The sequence below is a fragment of the Tachypleus tridentatus genome, chromosome 9 (genome assembly GCF_004210375.1).
Source record: "Tachypleus tridentatus isolate NWPU-2018 chromosome 9, ASM421037v1, whole genome shotgun sequence".
Lineage (NCBI taxonomy): Eukaryota > Metazoa > Arthropoda > Merostomata > Xiphosura > Limulidae > Tachypleus > Tachypleus tridentatus.
The window spans coordinates 65,528,654-65,547,976 of NC_134833.1; the positions used below are offsets into that span (position 1 = coordinate 65,528,654).

General features: G+C 35.6%; 1 protein-coding gene across 2 annotated transcripts in view; it reads left to right on the forward strand.

Moving 5' to 3' along the window:
- The window catches only part of LOC143225335 (uncharacterized), a 331,508-nt gene that overhangs the window by 147,026 nt on the left and 165,159 nt on the right, over positions 1 to 19,323 (forward strand). The window contains exon 1 of one of the 2 annotated variants that reach the window (XM_076454553.1): positions 289 to 433. The exons of the other annotated variant lie outside the window; for it this stretch is intronic. The gene's annotated coding sequence lies outside the window, so the exon portion shown is untranslated. Of the gene's footprint in view, positions 1 to 288; positions 434 to 19,323 lie in introns of those variants that run through there. 2 annotated transcript variants of the gene reach the window in all.

Here is a 19,323-nt window from a genome sequence, read left to right on the forward strand (position 1 = left end):
ACTCGGTGTGAAACTGATGCAGCTGTCGATAGAACGAACATTATCCGACTGGCCGTTGTCTCATCCGTAACTGTCCCAACGGAGCTAGTTAGCGAGCATCAAAAATGTTATGTACTTTTAAATAACTCAGTCACACGTTAAGCACTTTGTTACAAACGACCGTCTTGAGGTGGTGTGTTGTACTCTTAATAACACAACACGCTTGATAGCTGATCTCTTGTCTACTTCTGTAACACATAATAGCAAACCATCTGATACTAAACAGAGAGAGAGGAAGGGTAGTTGAGGCTATAAAAAACGAGGAATTCTGAGATACACGGACCGTTAGCCAGCCAGCCAGTGAGACAGACGACACGTGCGTTTTCACGCATTGCGGAAACTTTGGTATGACTGCTCTGTAACTCTCGGAAAATACCTCAGCGTTAAATACTAGGTAAGAACAAGCTTGTGTCTTTAGGTGTTCATTTTCACTTGGTGAAAGTTTAAATATAGGACATTAGTTCACCGAGAGATACATCTTTATCAAAGGTTTAACACAAAAATTCTAGGTTTGTCATGACGCTGGTAGGTCTGCAGTAGGCGTTCTTGTCGAGATGCACGTGTGTAATATGATAATAATCGATTCTTGAAGATCAACAATCGTACTTTTGTGAATGTTTGTAAGAAATATAAAACAATATTCTACTTTTTCACTAAAGCGAAGCTTACTATTTTCATACTATATAACACAATTAAGTTCTAAATCCTTGTGTCAGAGCAACAGTGTACTTTGTTTATTGAATTTCACGCAAAGTCAATTACTCGGGGGATACCTATGTTAGCTGTTCCTGATCTAGCAGTGCTTCACTAGATAAAAGGAATCTAGTCAACTCGACCAACCGCCAACTCTCGGGCTACTCTTTATCAATGAATAGTGGAATTGACCGTCACGTAATAACACCCACATAGTGTACTATGTTTCATTCCTTTTATTTTGGATCATATCAAGCCACTAGCTTCACGAATTTTCTTTATAATATACCAGAGACGTACATACTTCAAGACATCTCTGTTTGTTTCTAACGTTGTTTTATCTATTGTTGGAATCGTATTTTACTTGAAATAAATGTACACCTCTTCACAATATTTCTATTGTAGAGAACTACACTTCGTGCTGATATTACAATGATACAATGTACTACTTCAAACCGAGCGTGCTCCATAGCTTAATAATAAACCATGCATTTATGTTAGAATATAGAAATGAACTCTCTTTCTCCCATCTTTTTGTAAATCTAACAGAATCAGACACAACACCACACTTTAGTTCACAATGTTCGTCTTGTTTTTAACAGTGTAGTACTGTTGTCCATGTTACAATATAACAGTACATTTCAGTTCACAGTGTTCGTCTTGTTATAAACAGTGTAGTAACGTTGTCCATGTTACAATATAACAATACACTTTAGTTCACAATATTTGTGTTGTTTTATAACAATGTAGTACTGTTGTCCATGTTCCAATGTAATAGTACACTTCAGTTCACAATGTTTGTGTTGTTTTATAACAGTATAGTACTGTTGTTGGTGTTCGTATTACAATATAACAATACGTTGTGCATGTTTGTACATTATTGTAGCTGTGTGCATGAAATTGGACATGACTACCTATGAAGCTGGAGTCACAGTTGTTTTCGTTGTCACATTCCAACAGTGTTAGCTTACTGTTTCTGTAATATGCGAAATTAATGGTGCTATTTAGATGGATTAGATATTGATAAGTCCACCAGTTCCTAAACTACATGCATCATGTTCCTGAGTTCGCTATCCATAGATTCCCAGTTTTTTGCTTGTCTCATGGCTGAAAAGCTGTTTCACAGATACATGTGGGTAAAAATCACCTTGTTTGGCGAAAGATGCACAGACTAGCTTTATGAGAGTGTTTTTGTTTCTCTCGCTCTAAACATCTGTACAGGAGGAACACGACGTCTGATTACGTAAAAATTATGCTACTGTTGTGCTAAGCCAAACATTAAAAGATGACGGTCGTTTGCACATGCTGCACAGGATAGATGGTCGGGGTTGTCCAGATGTAAGTATATTATTTATTTGGAAGCAGTTTGATAGCCTTCTAACAATATTTTGGGCCACTTGTAGTCAACAATTGGCTTCTATTCATCAGGTGGCTAAAACGTGACTAAAATATCCCAATGCTTTCTCTGAGGTTTCGTCACATTTGATCTAGCATAACCTGATGGTTACGACTCTTGAGTCGTGGGATTTAATCTACTTCTCCGATCACGCTCGCCCTTTCAGCTGTAGAGGCATTGCAAAGTTACGGCTAATCCTATTTTTCATTGTTAACATAGTAGTCAAAGATTTGGCGGTGGGTGTTGTTGGCTAGCTGCTCTCACTCTAGCTGGTTACTGCTAAAATAGGGACACGTGTTTAGATAGCCTTCGTGTAGCTTTTTGAAAAATTCAAAACCAACGAAGATTGTCAAGGATTTCAACCATTATGATTTCCTTTGAAAGACAAATGAGTCGGAACGGTAAGAGACCAGTATAAGTGACATAGCTGAGTGACCAGTCGTTTGTTCAAATCTCTGGTTTTATAACAATGAAATAAAGTTGAAATTATTTTATAGCAAGTGGTCTTTATTTTACTATAAGTATAATAAAGGTTTGTTTACAAAAAAACCGAAATAGACAAACATTTTAAAAGATATGAAAAAATTACACGAGAGGACCTTACACTTAATGTAGTGGACCTGCTTTAGTCCTACACTTAATATAGTGGACCTGATTTAGTCCTACACTTAATATAGTGGACCTGATTTAGTCTTACACTTAATGTTGTGGACCTGATTTAGTCTTACACTTAATGTTGTGGACCTGCTTTTGTCGTATACATAATACAGTAGACCTGATTTAGTCTTACACTTAATGTAGTGGACCTGCTTTATTCCTATACATAATATAGTAGACCTGCTTTAGTCTTACACTTAATATAGTGGACCTACTTTAGTCCCACGCTTAATACAGTAGACCTGCTTTAGTCCTACACTTAATATAGTGGGCCTGTTTTAGCCGTACACTTGATAGGGTAGACTGCATTTCATATAGTAGATCTCCTTTAGCCCTACACTCAGTCGCAGAGTTTTCTTAGACTTTCTAAGCCTGCTCTCGGAAGGAGGGGGGCATGTCTCGAGGGCCAGAAGTGATATTGTTGTATATGATTCGTTTATCGTGTGGGGAGGTGTTAACATTAATGGGTGAACAAATATTACTGTGTTATTCAGTGGTGGACTTGTACAATATATTTATTAACATGGTATTTATTTAACCTAAGTCTACAACCTTTTATGTGTATCATCGCAGCAGTTTTTGTACAGGTTAATTCTAGAAGTAACAGAAGTTTAGGCCAGTTTTTATTCAGGTTAATTCTACAAATACCAGAAGTTTGGGTCAGTTTTTGTTCAGGTTAATTCTAGAAGTAACAGAAGTTTGGGCCAGTTCTTGTTCGGGTTAATTTTTGAAATAACAGAATTTTGATGAAGTACATTGGAGGAAAAGCGAAAGAGTGCATTGATTGGCTGAGAGTAAGTTCTGATCTTAAATCATATTGAACATATTCTTGCTCATGCGCATCAACACCTCAACCATCATGTGACACACTTAGAGAGGACCTCGATACCAGAGGCTGTAAACTGTAACCTATCAGTAAAGCTGATTCATTATCTGTATCCAATAACACACACACACACGTATATATGTATTATATATACATACATGCTCTAATTTCATCTCTTGTTTAACTGGTTGATAAATAATGTTCCTATAAACTATTCATTCTTTATTTGTTTGAAGTAGATCAAAGCTACGTTGGACTACCTGCTGTATCAATCGCGAGGAATGTAACCCCGAAATTTAGTGTTGCATGTTCGTAAATTTACTGCTACTCTACTGGTTTACATGACTGACTATACATTACAAGTTGCTCTAATACATGCTTACTTTTGCGGTAATATCGGCCCGTCCTTAAAATTTACAGAACAAGCAGGCATCTCATGTTAGAAACAAAATTTCATTTAACTACTATTGTCTTAAAAGCAAAATTTATTTTTGAAAATACAGTTTAAGACCTTTTCATCCAAAAGGCGGTGGTGGTCAATGCGCTGTCTTGTTGATAAGATTTGATGTTCGATTTATTTTTCAACGACATTTTCCAGTAACTGAGTTTATGTTGATGTTAGAGGACTGGACAAAGTTCATTAGAGGTACCTGTGAACGATATTACTGCCATACGTACACATATATTTGACATACATTCTCGATTGTGCATTGATAAATGCGTGTCACGCATAAAGAAAACTAGATTTAGTGCAGCCGTTTCTGTAAGTACGTGTTTCAACGCCCGCCTTCCTGCAACACTATCATTTCGCTGTGTAATTCAGTAGCTCTTAGATTTAAGGCACAACTGAGTACTTTAGTTTCACTCGCACAGGGACACGCAATAAAAGACGTCGAATAACAAATTTTTATGCACAGCTCGTGGCCGGGACAACAGAAACAATTAATGATCAAATCCAACTTGTCTAACGGAGCCTCGTTTTCATTTTTTCAGTATCTACAACACCAAATGGCAGTTTGGACTACAATATATTCTAGAAACTGTTGATTTTTTTCTACTAATGTTCTAATTACAAACGAACAGATATGGAAATGGATGTTCAATAACCTCCTTAATATACCCAACTATTATTGACTGTGCTTAATAAACGAACCAATAACGATGCCATTTTTGATGTTCTACTTTTTTCTTGTTCGTTCATTCTATCAACTTTCAGAATGAACGTGTGTAAACAAGAGAAAGTACACTTACATTTTGACAAGAATTTTCGTTGCTGCTGAGTTAGACCTCTATTAAGGTTTGAGTTTTTTAATCGACGGGATGTCTTTTGCTTTGAGGTCTTGTTCTCTGTTGGAACTATGTGTCTACGATCCAGATGTTTAACGAATTACTAAAACTAGGTTTTAGATACTGGTCTGTATGCCGTTCTAAACGACTTGTGGTTCGGATGCTAGTCTATATACAGTTCTAAACGACTAGAGGTTCAGATGCTAGTCTATATACAGTTCTAAATTACTTGTGGTTCAGATGCTAGTCTATATCCTGTTCTAAACGACTTGTAGTTCATATGCTAGTCTATATACAGTTTTAAACGACTCGTTGCTCAGGTGCTGGTCTGTAATCTGTTCTAAACAGCGTTGAATTTAGTTAAACTTGAAAAATTCTCAGTACTAAAATTTCATTATTAATATCGCATTTTTAATATTACATTCCTACACACAAGAATATATAGATAGACTGATTTCATTGTGTTTCTGTTATGATTTCTCAGCACATAACTGTCTGTTTGTTTTGAATTTCACGCATAGCTACTCGAGGGCTATCTGCACTAGCCGTCCCTAATTTAGCAGTGTAAGACTAGAGTGAAAGGCAGCTAGTCATCACCACCACCCGCCAACTCTTGGGCTACTCATTTACCAACAAATAGTAGGATTGACCGTCACATTATAACGCGCCCACGGCTAAAAGGGCGAGCATGTTTGGTGCGACGGGGATGCGAACCCGCGACACTCGGATTACGACTCGCACGTCTTAACCCACCTGGCCATGCTGGGCCACATAACTGTCTTTACACATAAATGGAAGATTGACGTAAATGGCGTCATAACTCATTTTTTGAGGGGGGCTTTACTCTCCTTAGAAACTTTTCAACACATAATATAATGAAATATTAAAATTGTCTTTAAAACCTCTACACGTTGTTTGTAATGCTAGATATGGAAAATACCAGAAGTTCTGTCTAATATGAAATTCATCTTACAAGTAAGAGATATAAAATTGTTATCTTTAATAAATTGATTTGTGTTTCTATTTACATAATTATTATCGTTCACATCTTAAAAAGTAACTGCAAGTAGGTTTCTTTACATCAGTTTTAAATTCAATACAAATAATCTGTTCATTCAGATACTCTAAGAAAACAACAACTGTTTCCCGTTTGTTGTTTTTATTTTCTCTAAGTATAACGAAATATTGTTAACATAGCTATGACATTTGAAAGGTTTAAATCTGTCGGAACATTCCTTAACCATTGTTTTTGAGTATTATAGAAAAAAATTATTTTATAACTATGGGTTGTCGTGCATGCCTACCATCACCATGCTATTAAATGGATTTATTTTTTTAGAGAAATCTGAAGTGCCTTAGAAACTGATTCAGTTAGGTCTTGTACGATTGTACTTTCTCGAAATACCTAATCTACTGACGATTGAACTGTCTTTTATAAACGAGTGACAGAATTGACGTTACAATTCGCAGAGTGAATTTGTTTATCAAATCTCTCGGTTGTTTGTAGACTTGAAAACTGTCTTAACAGTCCTCTCAACTGTTTCAACAAAACAGTTAATGAACCTTCCCTTTTCTGATTACAGGTATCTGTAACGAAGCTACTGATAGTGGAACAATTATCTTAATGAATTCCCGATAAACAATATACGTTTGCCAGTATGAAAACTGCCGTTTTAATATATTCCTACACTCCACCATTACTGATATAACCTTTTTTTAGTTATCACTGCCGTAGGAAATACTTTTTTTGTGGTCGGGCCACTACAACCACTAAAATGTGACACAAAATGTGTGCAAACTATGCCATTTATGAGGGGGTGCACGGGGGGTATGCCTCTCAAAGAAAATGTTTTGAAAATCTAATGCGATGAAATTAAACCGTGGGCCATTTTAACTAAAAGTACTTCATACACACGACAAAATCTACTGAAATAAAATAAGTCTGAACAGAATTCGAACGTATCAACAAAATAGTTGTCAAAGTTAATCAAAGGAAGTTTTAAATTATTAAAAAGATTTGAAATCCAAGCTTATTTGTTTTTCGCTCCTCAATTTGTTAAATGTTTAGGTCGCTGGTAAATGTTAAATATTGTTTAGATAATTGTGTTTTGCAGCACTAATTGAAAGATTTAAAACTTCATAATAGTCTAGGGAAGGGTTTCTTATTCGAATATGTGATTGTTGCAGCGTAATTAGTTAGTATATGTAAAAATAATCGGGATATATCGTGATAAATAAGCTGGATTGAGAGTTTAGGGTACCAGATATCCCTGTAACTGAGCCATTTTTAATTGCAACTTCAAGCTATTTGTTTGTGTGATTGGTTCATGCATATCACGTGATATGATAAGCCCATATGGTATCTCTTTCTTTGGTGAACAAGAAATGTCTGGATACTGTCGTTGTATTTTAAAGATAAAAAATTATTAAAGTTGACAGGCCTTGTCATCCATTGTGAGATCTTGTGCAAAAATAAATATTAATGAACTAATTACTGTGACAGACTGAATACGGGTTATATGGTTTTCTGTTCGAAAAGCTCCCACATGTGGAGTTTCGTTCAGTTCATCTGGTAAAATAAGCATTTTATGCTTACGAAACGTCCGTGTGTTTATTGTCTAACTTGGTATTTTTTAAATAACCAATAAAAAACAATAGCTTTGACGTAGAATGTTTCTGCTACTAATAATCGTCTACGGAACGGCACTGATAAATTGAGATGTTGGTTGTCCTTTAGGGCAAAGCTACGTAACAGGCTGCTAGCCGCTGGTATCAAAACCCGATTTACAGCATCGTAAACTTGTAGAGAATTGAGAGATGCCTGTAAAAGATTATAAAATGTTAACGGCAGACAATAATGCATAACCAAAAACAGATTGACACGTAAGGAAGTTATCTGACGTGATCTGATGTGTTTAAAGTGGAAGAAAAGAACGAATTGACGTTCCATTTCAACCAACTGTATCGGCGTTTTAAAGTTAAGGAGATATGTATGACCTTACTCTCACCGACAATTTTTGATTTAATTTAACTGTGAATAAAGTAACCGTTCAGCTGATATGTTCATTTTCTAGTGATGTGATTTATATGCTGTTTGCTCCCAGTGGTTCATTCGGTAATTTAGAATAATAAATAATAAATGTATAACGCTACAAATCGGATTTCGATATCCGTGGTGAGCACAGCACGGATAGACCAAAGCTTGGCTTGTATTTAACAACAAATAAACGTCACATATGTATATATCGTTCTTTCAGCTATCGGTAAAACCTTTCATTTATTGGTACAAATTGTGTCTAATGCTTGTGTAAAGATGGAATGCTGAACAATACATAGATCGTATAAGTACAGAAAAACCAGGGAACGTGTGATGTTTTTTGTTGTTTGTTGTGTAATGTCTTTCCATGAAACGTCGCATAAACGACATGACTAAAATAGGTTAACAAAGGAAAATGTGTTTGTGCAATATTAATACCAATAGTTTTATTATATTTGATTAATTTCTCTCTTAGTTTCGTGTATTTCTTTTTATTTTATAATAGTTTCATACAACATGCACCGGATTTCTTAGAATGATTTGCATTTAATGACGTTATATTACAGGCCTAGGATGTATCTGAATTTATTTCACCGAATGTTTTGTTAGCGTAAAACAAGATACCATATTAAAATGTAGAAACTAAAACTTCTTTTGTCTAGATCAGAATGTTTCATTCGGTCATTAGTCCTAGCTATGTTTTATCTACTAAGACAGTGGTTCCCAACAAGGGGTACGAGATAACATTTGTTTTGGCCACCTTCACCTTTATTCTTAAATAAATAATTACTGTGAGTGGTGCGAGAACATATTAAAATTTTTAAGGGGTGCGGGTAATAAAAAAGGTTGGGAACCACTGCACTAAGTGTTTCTTATGTCGTAAAACATATAACCATTTTGCTTCCCAAAGTTTTAATATTCTGTGATTGTTAAGATGTTATGACACGGAGAATTGCTGTATTGAACCGTATCGATAAATTAAGGGGATGATACCAGCAGGAGAAAATAAGCATCTCCACGACCGGCTACCATTTCACACCAGAGATACACAAAATTGTTACAACCTTTAAGAAACTATACAGAGCATGACGCGAAAGCTTTCTCCAAGGCGTTAACAGTAATTGAAAATTACTGCTGTATGTAATAGTGAATTAAGCAATTTAATATCTGTATATATATATTATCAGATGAACCTACTTCCACACGAGGAAAGTGCTAGTACAAACTATATCTCATATTTACTATTTGCAGATATTTCCCGTGGGGTTCTGTAACTTAGGGGAACTGAAATATCTTAATGAAAGCTGTTAATGGTTAATGGATATTGGAAAACAAGGAGGGTGACAAGGGTGAACTTAGTGTAGTGCATATGGATAATGGACAACACGACGTCAGTGATAGAAGGAGTGACGTAAGACGTATAGGTCTGTTCGTGAATCATTATCTATATTCCAAATCACGAACGCCTATAAGTAGACAGCTGCTGTTTAATCAGATAAACATTCAAGTGTTAACTATCGCCTGTTTACCTACTATATGGCAGGCTACATTGTTTACAATATACGACTTGACTTCAGGAAAATAACTTTTCTATTTCCAATGTCCAATTAGAAGATTTTCTGTGACCCACATCGTAAGTATCGAACCCCAAAGTTTAGTGTTGTAAGCTGTGAAACTTACAGCTTAACTGTTGACGATGTCAGTATATTTACCGCTTATTGAAACAAAAATTAGTTTGTTTTAGAGAACAGTCACGTAGGGCCATCTGCTGAGCCCACCGCGGGGAATCAAACATTGGATTTTAGCATTTCAAGTTTGTAGACTAAACAAAGGGATGTATTGAATACACAAGTTTTCATAAGAACACATATTTACTGGGTAAAACATATACAGCTTTATGCACATAAACATAAAAAATAATATCACAATGGAACTGGAATTTTCGGAATTTTACTTATTTCCAAGTTACTGGTTTCATTTCAGACATTTTATTGCTATCTTATTAACCCTGAAATACACCATATTAAGTAATTTTATTATGATTACCAACAGTCAATGCAGAGAACCAGCCGAAAATTGAATTAAATTACTCGTTTCTTATGTGCGATATATATGAAATTCTACCACAGATAAATCGGATTAAACACAGCATTGGCTGTCTGTTCAATTATTAGCCCGGCATGGCCGAGTGTGTTAAGGCGTTCGACTCGTAATCCGAGGGTCGCGGGTTCGAATCGCGGTCGCATCAAACATGCTCGCCCTTTCAGCCGTGTGGGCGTTATAATTTGACTGTCAATCCCACTATTCGTGGGTAAAAGAGTAGTCCAAGAGTTGGCGGTGAGGGGTGATGACTAGTTGCCTTCCCTCTAGTCTTACACTGCTAAATTAGGGACGGCTAGCGCAGATAGCCCTCGAGTAGCTTTGCGCGAAATTCAAAAAACAACAAAAATAACTGTTCAATTATGTCTTTGCGACTTCTCTTAATAGCGCCGTGTAGCATACAAAGATATGTGGAGTGTAACGAGAAATCTGGTTAGAAACATTCGTTTCCAAAAAGGATTTTGTTGTAAAGGGTTGTCTGTATTCTGCCTTCCCAGTTATCAAAACTCGATTTTAAGCCTCGGATTTACCGCTGGACCACCAGGGATCAGGAGTAGTCTTTTGCCAACTAGTACTGTTTCTAGTTGTTGTGGCATATTTATTGACTCATGTTAATTTACGACACCCGTCCTATGACAATGTTTTTCCTCTCTGTATTTACCTTTCAAGTTTCGTCCCTAATCTTGTTTGTATAGGTTAAGGTACCTTCTTGAGAAAACTTAAACGAGAGGAATAAAAAAAGAAAAACGAAATTATTTTCCTGGAGATGTTTGTTATTTTTATTTCAAGAAACTTTCTCTTCTTCACTATCCGATACACTTTGAAATATAAAATAAGTATTAGTCTATATTTAGGCTCAGCTTTATCTGTTCTGATTAAACTGTTTATTTGCTTTTATTCAAAGCGTTTTCTGACAGTTATATTTAACAATTTTACTTTTAAAACAAGGTTTATCTATCTAGTCCACCAATCGGTTAGCAGTAGGTTTACGGTGTCCACCAGTCGGTTAGCAGTAGCTTAATTTAAATGCTGTTAAGTTATTACTTCTTATTTGTATTAAATGTAGTTTCAAGTCACAGTACTTCTTAACTTCTGTTTTTACTGTAAGATAAAGACTCATTGATTAGTTCCCTCCTTCCTATTAAAATCAGAACAGTTTTTAGTAATTTATTTGTTTGTGTTTTCTTAAACACAAAGCTACTTGGTGACCTATCTTCTCTGTCCACCGTAAGTATCGAAACTGGACTTTTCGCGTTATAAATCTGCAGAACGGCTGAGCCACCAGGGGTTATACTTAGTAACCTTTAACCAACACAGTTAATCCTGGAAGATGTTTTCGTGCGCTGTCTTTCATTTTCTGGATAGACACATAAACCCTGAATGTTAACACTGATTTGAAAGTTAACGGTCACATATACGTGTCACAAGATCATTACCCCTCCCCCCTTTTATTGTGTTTTCTGGGTTGCTCGTGTCACTATTATTTATGGTGAGAACAATGAGTTTCCGCGAAGCACTAGACTTTTATAACATGTCGATGGCTATAAATTACACTGGAAGGAAAGAGCAACAGCGGAATTTCGGTTTATCTTACATGCAATCTATTGTGTGCTCTTTAGCGGCCATGTCAAGAGACCAGTCAAAGAACGCAAAGCTAAACATATAAAAAAAAATTGAAATACTTTAATTTCAAAGTAGAAGTATTTAAATTATTTGATGATAATTGTAACGACTGTACTATTTTCATGAAATAATAATACAAAATCTCGGTTAAAATCACGTGTAGAAGATATATGTCGGGTGCTTTATCAGAATATCATCTTGTCTTGTTACTTGTTATGAAGATGTAACACTAATGACCATATTTAAGTAGAAAACATTTTATAATCGGTAAAGGCCGTATTTCTCTAACATCAGTCGTTTAGAAATTACATACGTATATCGATAAATATTTTATCCCTTCTGTAGGGGCCCAGCATGGCCAGGTGGTTAAGGTACTCGACTAATAATCTAAGAGTCGCGGGTTCAAATCCCCGTCACACCAAACATGCTCATCCTTTCAGCCGTGAAGGAGTTATAATGTGACGATCAATCCCACTATTCGTTGGTAAAAGAGTAACCCAAGAGTTGGCGGTGGGTGGCGATGACTAGTTACCTTCCCTCTAGCCTTACACTGCTAAATTAGGGACGGTTAGCGCAGATAATCCTCGTGTAGCTCTGCGCAAAATTAAAAAAAACAAATAAACAAACCCTTCTGTGGTTATAGTTTTTATGATTCGACTACGTTTTCCACCTCGTAAATTTATTGCCAGTTGGTCTGGAGGTAAATTAGTGAGTTTATGTGGTTTGAACGATGGGTAGAAGTGCGTTGACTGATGTTATGTGAACGATAGTTAGAAGTGTATAAATAGCTTGGGAGGTTTAAAGCAGAATAAATATTATTTTATTTGTTATTAAACATGAAACTACATAAGGGTGTGTCTGGTCTCTATCCAACACAGATATGTGATAGAATCCTATTATTAGTGCTATAGACCCTCAGAACTTCCGGTGAAATACCGTGTATGGAAGAATATAATACACTAACTATACAAGCTTAACTCATTAAAACAAAACACGGGAAGAGGATTTCGTTTTGACGATTTATTTGTATCGATTGAGGCTCCTCTTAATATAATTACGTAATAACAATAATTGTCATAATTGAGACGTTCAATAATATTTATTAGTAAGAAAATCGGTTAAGTATAATTTTAAATGTTCTACGATAAAAAGTAGTTTCTGCTAAGACATATTTCAACATAATCGCTACAAAAGTTACAGTATATGGTTATAATTTAGCGTTCTCTTAATATATGCAAGTAACATTAAATGAGTTTGTATGGTAGAGGGTTCTCTTAACTTTGTGACATCATATTGTTGGATCATACAGGGTAGCCCAACAAGAAAACCATAATAATTGTAGAATAATACAATACACTAACGTATATAGCTGAAATAGAACTTGGCTGGTAATAGTGTTAGAACACGTGGTTTGTAACGTTGCTAGTTAGAACACGTGGCTTCTAAAATCGTCAGTTAAAACGCTTGCTTGTAACAAATCAGTTAGGGCACTTGGTTTGTAACAATGTCAATTTTAAACTTTCACACGTCTTTCAGAAAATATAAAATGTGGTTATTTAAAGACTATATTACATTGTGTAGAAAATCAGTGGAGTGTATCTTGTAGGGTCTTTAGTTAAAAACCTTATAACACTCTCATACACTATTTTTTATTATTGTGGGCACTTTTGGCCTTAGACAGATTGATGTGGCATAAAAGGGCGTTCTTTATAGCCCTCGTGTATCTTTGCGCGAATTTTAAAACAAACCAAACCTTTCAGCCGTCGTCTATAAGATAGAACAACTTCTATTGAAAACATTTTAATTTGCCAACAGTGTACAGTAATCCCAATATCTGTTGAAAAATCTCACAGTTACTGAACAAATGTGCTTAATTTCAAGAATGAGTCTTTGCAATTAATTCTGTAGAATTTTGTACTTATAAATATTAAGAATTCCATATGCCTTATCTGCTCTGATTCTGTCCTTCGTTATTAGTTCACAGACACATCCTGGTTAGAAAATACGTTCGTAGCTCATCTGATTTGTTGTGTACAATAGTCTGACTGAAAGACTATAGATTCATGTCTTAAATTCAAATTATAGTCAATATTCTGCAGTAGGGATCGGTCCATTGGTTTAACCTCGTGTAATTTCAGATATAGTCAGTATTTATAATATATAACGTATCAGTGAAACTGCGAATTGACTCACGTAATGTGTGGCAAATGAAATAACATCTTACGGAGTGTACGAGTTAAAACTTTCCCTCCAGACCTAGTGTGGATGTTACAGTGTTGACATACTGACGTATGATGCATCTGTTTCGTTTACATCATCATGCTCTAGGGCAAGAGTTCGAGATGGGATACTTGGTTATTGTATGCGACTAAAACCAAGTGTGATATTTCTCGTCGAGTCTGCTTAAGTGATGAGTCAGAAGAAGGTGTTGAGTTATCGTGTACGGTTTCAAACTTTTAGTTAACGGTGTGGGTAAGATTTTATTAGTAAGATGGATAGCAGGGCCTGCAGAGGCATTTGAAACATCGGGTTCGGAATTAGGGCGTTTTTTAATGATTCAGAGTATATACTTTTTTAACTGATTTCGTTTTACAGAGACGTGGGGCGATAGTATATATATATAAGAGCATTTCATAACGTTTCTAAAGCGTACATGCTTAGAAGAGTTTTTAAAACTTTCGAAAGGAGTTGGAATAGGCGATATGATGAGGAGTCATACCAATGGCATGAATACGGGGGAATAAGAACCTTCTAATGAACACGTGGGCAGTTTCCACTTCAAATGTTGCTACTTCTTAAAGGAAGAGTGGGATTAGTTTGTGAAATAATATAGGTGTGCAGGTTGAAAGGAATTTCGTTATTGAAGAGCGCAGAAAATGCACCCACGAGAACTGTTTACGTCATCAGTAAACAGTATATTTTACCGTCACTCGTGCTGTATAGTTCAGTGCAAGTTTCCTGATGAAGATCAGTCCGTTAGTTGTTTTTTGTTTGATTTTAGTGCTCTCACTTCTTTATTTAACCTTTTGGTTTGTACTTGACAAGCTCACCCCTACAACCTCAGTAGCACAGTGGTAAGTCTACAAGCTTACAACAATAAGTATCGGTTTTCGGTACCTGTGATATGCAGAGCACATGTTGTCTACTGTGGTTTAAAGTAGCAACCAAACAAATGTGTTAATCACAACAGTAAATTTATCGCCATTACAACATGGCCGTTCATCATGACGTCAGTTCTAGTCCAGGCCAACATAATTTGTTTCATAGCTTCTCATTTCTCGTGGATTTAGTGAGATGCAGGTATTATCCGTTTTTAGATATAATTATTATTTTGTAATTCTTATGTAAGCTGAAATAAGAAACATCAAACCAACTGCTTCTCTTTCTGTGGCGTATGCATCTGTTAGGTTGTTCTTTTGTTCAATTACATAAGTGTAAGTGTTTCAAGCACTGACCTTTACAGTGTAGGACAAGCACGAGTTTAAACTGTTTGTATGTTTTTTTGTAAAGCGGAAACAAGCTCACTATGCAACTTAAGCCACTTCATGGAAGATTAATATTTACCAATATAATATATTCAAGTCCACATACGAGTTTATTAGCAGTACCAGAACTAATGTTGATACCGTGTGGCTGTGATTTACGTCTTTTCTTAATGCTGTTTTTATATAACAGCCCATGAAGCACAGTGTTTAATTTTCTGAGGCGGTATTATTTCCCGTTTTATCTTTATTTATGTACCTCATGGAGTGAATGTAAGTTTGTGGACATACAACACTGAAATCCAGAGTTCGATTTTCCACGGTTGACAAAATATTTATAGTTTATTTTGTAGCTTAGCACGAAGATAATCACAGAATATCTTCTATTTATTTTGTGATTATGATAAATTCTGCAGCCCTAACTCTTTAACACGTGAAACGGTTCTTGTTAGTATCTCAGCATTAGTGTATAAAGAAATCGTTTAGATCGTTGCGCTTCTTTTTCTATCCAAAGCAGTGATGGGTGATTGAGTATCAGCTGAAGCAAACAAAGTTAAATAGACTCCTGCTGTTTACGCTGCTGTATATAATACAATAATAAGTTTGCTTATTAGGAAAAAACATTGTAGCTGCAATACAGAATACATCTGGTTGACCAAGTACATATGGGATACAAAATACATAAATCTTTATAACCGTTTAGTAAAGTAGAGAACATAAATTAAACATACTTCTGGAACCACCTAAACAATGGCTTGTTTCAAGTCATTTCTTTCGTGCATTGCCTACTAAAATATCGATACACACCATCTAGATCACTGTAGTTTGCCTGTCGTAGAACAATACTCACAGTGTTTTTCTCAGGCTATTGGTCAAAAATACAAAAAAAAAAAAATATTATTACACTGTTTCTCTTACACTTAGTGTATTACTGGAGCATTATTGGTTCTTCAATACATTTGTCAGCTGTGACAACAGTCAATCAGGAAATGAGACAGTTTACTTGTTTTCACAATTACATAAATAAAAAAAATTGGGACTCCGAACTTTTTTTCGTGAATCACCTAAAAACAAAGGTAACTTTTGATTTTACAATTAGTGACAGTGTCTTGTTCAAACGTATTTTTAGATTATCGGTTATCTAGGTCGAGATCAGTTTTAAAAGTGTTTAGATGGAGAACAAATTGGAAATAACATAAGCAGGTGGTGAATTAACATCAGTACACTTAAAGGTGATGGAAAATTCGGAGAGAAGTTTCTAAATTACTTATCGCAAGCAACAGATGAGATAATTTGAAATACGATCGTAAGGTCTTGTTTTCCTGATTAACTTGTGGAAATAACGTAAGACAACATAAGCCTAATCATCTTAGAATTTGCTCTTGTTGCACACGATGTTAGTAGATGAAGCTGTGTTTGCTCTTCATTCCAGATTTACGACGGAATAAAATAGAAAATATTATTTAAAATCGTAGCTGACACAAGAATAATTAGAGTATCGTCATTCTAAATATTTGATGATATCGAACGGTTGGGTTGGGTTTTTGAATTTCGCGCAGTGACATGAGGGCTATCTGCGCTAGTCGTTCTTAATTTAGCGATGTAAGAGTAAACTGAAGGCAGCTAGTCATCACTACTCACCGCCAACTATTGGGCTACTCTTTTACTAACGAATAGTGGGATTGGCCATCACGTTATAACGGCTCTATGGCTGAAAGGGCGAGTATGTTTGGTGTGACGGAGATTCGAACTTGCGACTCTCAGATTACAAGTCGAGCGCCCTAAACACCTGGCCGTGCCGGGCCTGAAATCGAAAGGAAAACAGACCTCTAGAATGAGAGGTAATTTTCCTGTAACTATCTAAAGTTTGTGGGAATTTCATTAAGTCAGCTTCCCGTTGTTTCGCCACGTACTGAGTATCCGGAATAACGTAGTCTACACTACACCATTACCCATTTACCAAGGCGGTTGAGATGTTGAATCTGGTTTGACTAGCTTACCTGGCTGCACAAATCCACTGGATTGTTTATGTTATCATGTGCTCATCTTCAGGTAGTTGACCGCTGGTACTCTGACGTACTTGACTAAGGCGCAGTGACTCTATAATTTATACGTATAATCACTTTGTATATAAGGAGCTGAATGTCCTATCGCTAAGTCAACGTAATATCTTAACATCGTACATTATAAAACATCTGAGCTATAATATCGTATTAGTTTAACACCGTTCAACGAAGTAACACGTTATTTTGTAACTGACTTAACATTGTTCATCGTAGTGGTTTCATATTAACTTAACACTTTCCGTTATTGAACACTTCAACTCTTGTATTTGTTTAACACATCCACTGTTAAACATTTTAGCTCTTGTATTGGTTTAATGCTATTTATTATCAAACAGTTTAACTCTTATATTAGTTTAACGCTATCCATTATTAAACAGTTTAACCCTTGTATGAGATTTACGCTCTCTCTAGTCCAACTTAAGCGTTTATAAAGATGGTCTTCCACTGATTACTGCTACCTGTTGCTTTCATTGTTTCTATACTAATCCTGGTTCCTTGACAATTACTGATGGTAGCAGCTGTCTTCATCTTTCTTGGGACTTTTCCTTTCATAATGATGTTTTCTATCCCTTCTTTTTCTCCTGTAAAACTCCGTTGTCTCTTTGCTAAGTTTTCTTACTATATTATTTTTGTTTGGGCTTTCGTTAGAACTACGTTCCTTTATTGTTGGTGATATTGTCCAATATTCGGAACCTTTAAGATAGATTGGATGAACTGTAGAACTCTCAGTCCTATTTCAGTGGTCAACTTTTTGTAGAAGTGCTTTTTTCCGGTTTATCTTTGGATTTCCTGATTACATATTTTCCCATCAGATAGTATCCAACTTACAAGATATTTAAATCTCTTTACTTGCTTGGTTGTTTCATTCCCATTGACTAACATGCATTCTCCTATTTCCTTCCTCTTCTGACCACCATTTTCTTGAGGGTAATGGTCAATATTTTTCTCGTACTATCCATCCATCACTGCTTTTTTACGGTTGCTTTGTAGATCTGTCGTACCATCAACACATACTTTATCATCTGAATCTCATCAGTTCTGTACATTCTTCCCACCAACCATGGTCCCTTGAAGGTCTTGTTTCTGGTCCATGTCTAACCCTTCGTAATATGTCGATATATTTACTTATCTGATCTTCTGTTTGTTTTCAATAGTGGTCTCTGGTTATTTTGAGGTCTAAATTTTCTAACGTTTCGAAAAATTGTTCATTTTGTACTTGGAGTGTTTGTTCTGAGAGTGTTCTTAACGTCATGTTTTCCATTTCTAGTACTTTTATCTGCAGTCACTTATTATTATTTAATTTTTTTCTCTTCTGTAAAGTCACTGAGTCACTCCTCTCTCTTTATGTAGTTATAGCCAGTTCAATAATTATAATCTTATATTCTTTCTTAGTCATTAAACAGTGTCATTCTCATGCCTTTGTCTCAGTGACGTCACTAACCTGTGTCATTCTAATGTCTTTATCTCAGTGACGTCATTGCATGTTTTATTTCAATGGCGTCAGTAACCTGTGTCATTCTGACGCCATTATCATAGTATTTTAACTAAACTATTTCCTCTCTACTCATCACACTAATTGAGCTGTATAACAAGAAAATATTATTGTATTTCAATCACACTGTGTCCTCTCTATTTCAGCTATTTTACAATCTTCCACATAAGTATACCAGTTATTTATCATCAGACTCTGGATATCATTGTTTTCTATTAATGTAATATACCATATCATCATAAAGCTGTCAAGTCAGTGTTTGATGTTGGATCTTTACTGATGCAACTTCCTGTATAACCACACCGTTACTTCACTTTATATTATCATTCCAAAGTTATGGCTGTAAAGAAGGCAATTCTTATAATCAATAAATGATAAAAATTAATTTGGTTTAGGCTACACAATGGCTTTCTGACATATAATATGTCTGTCGTAATGTAAGCTTTCTGTTTTAACTACTATAATATCAAGTGTATGTTTCAGTCTGTCTATATTATTTCGGCCGATTTCTGCCGTCTTTACTGCATATCTATTGTCACTATGTGGATAATTTCCTTGTTAAAGGTTAACTATTAATCCCTGCTGTAATTACGTAAATAACTGCAACAGAAAGTGTTACTTTCAT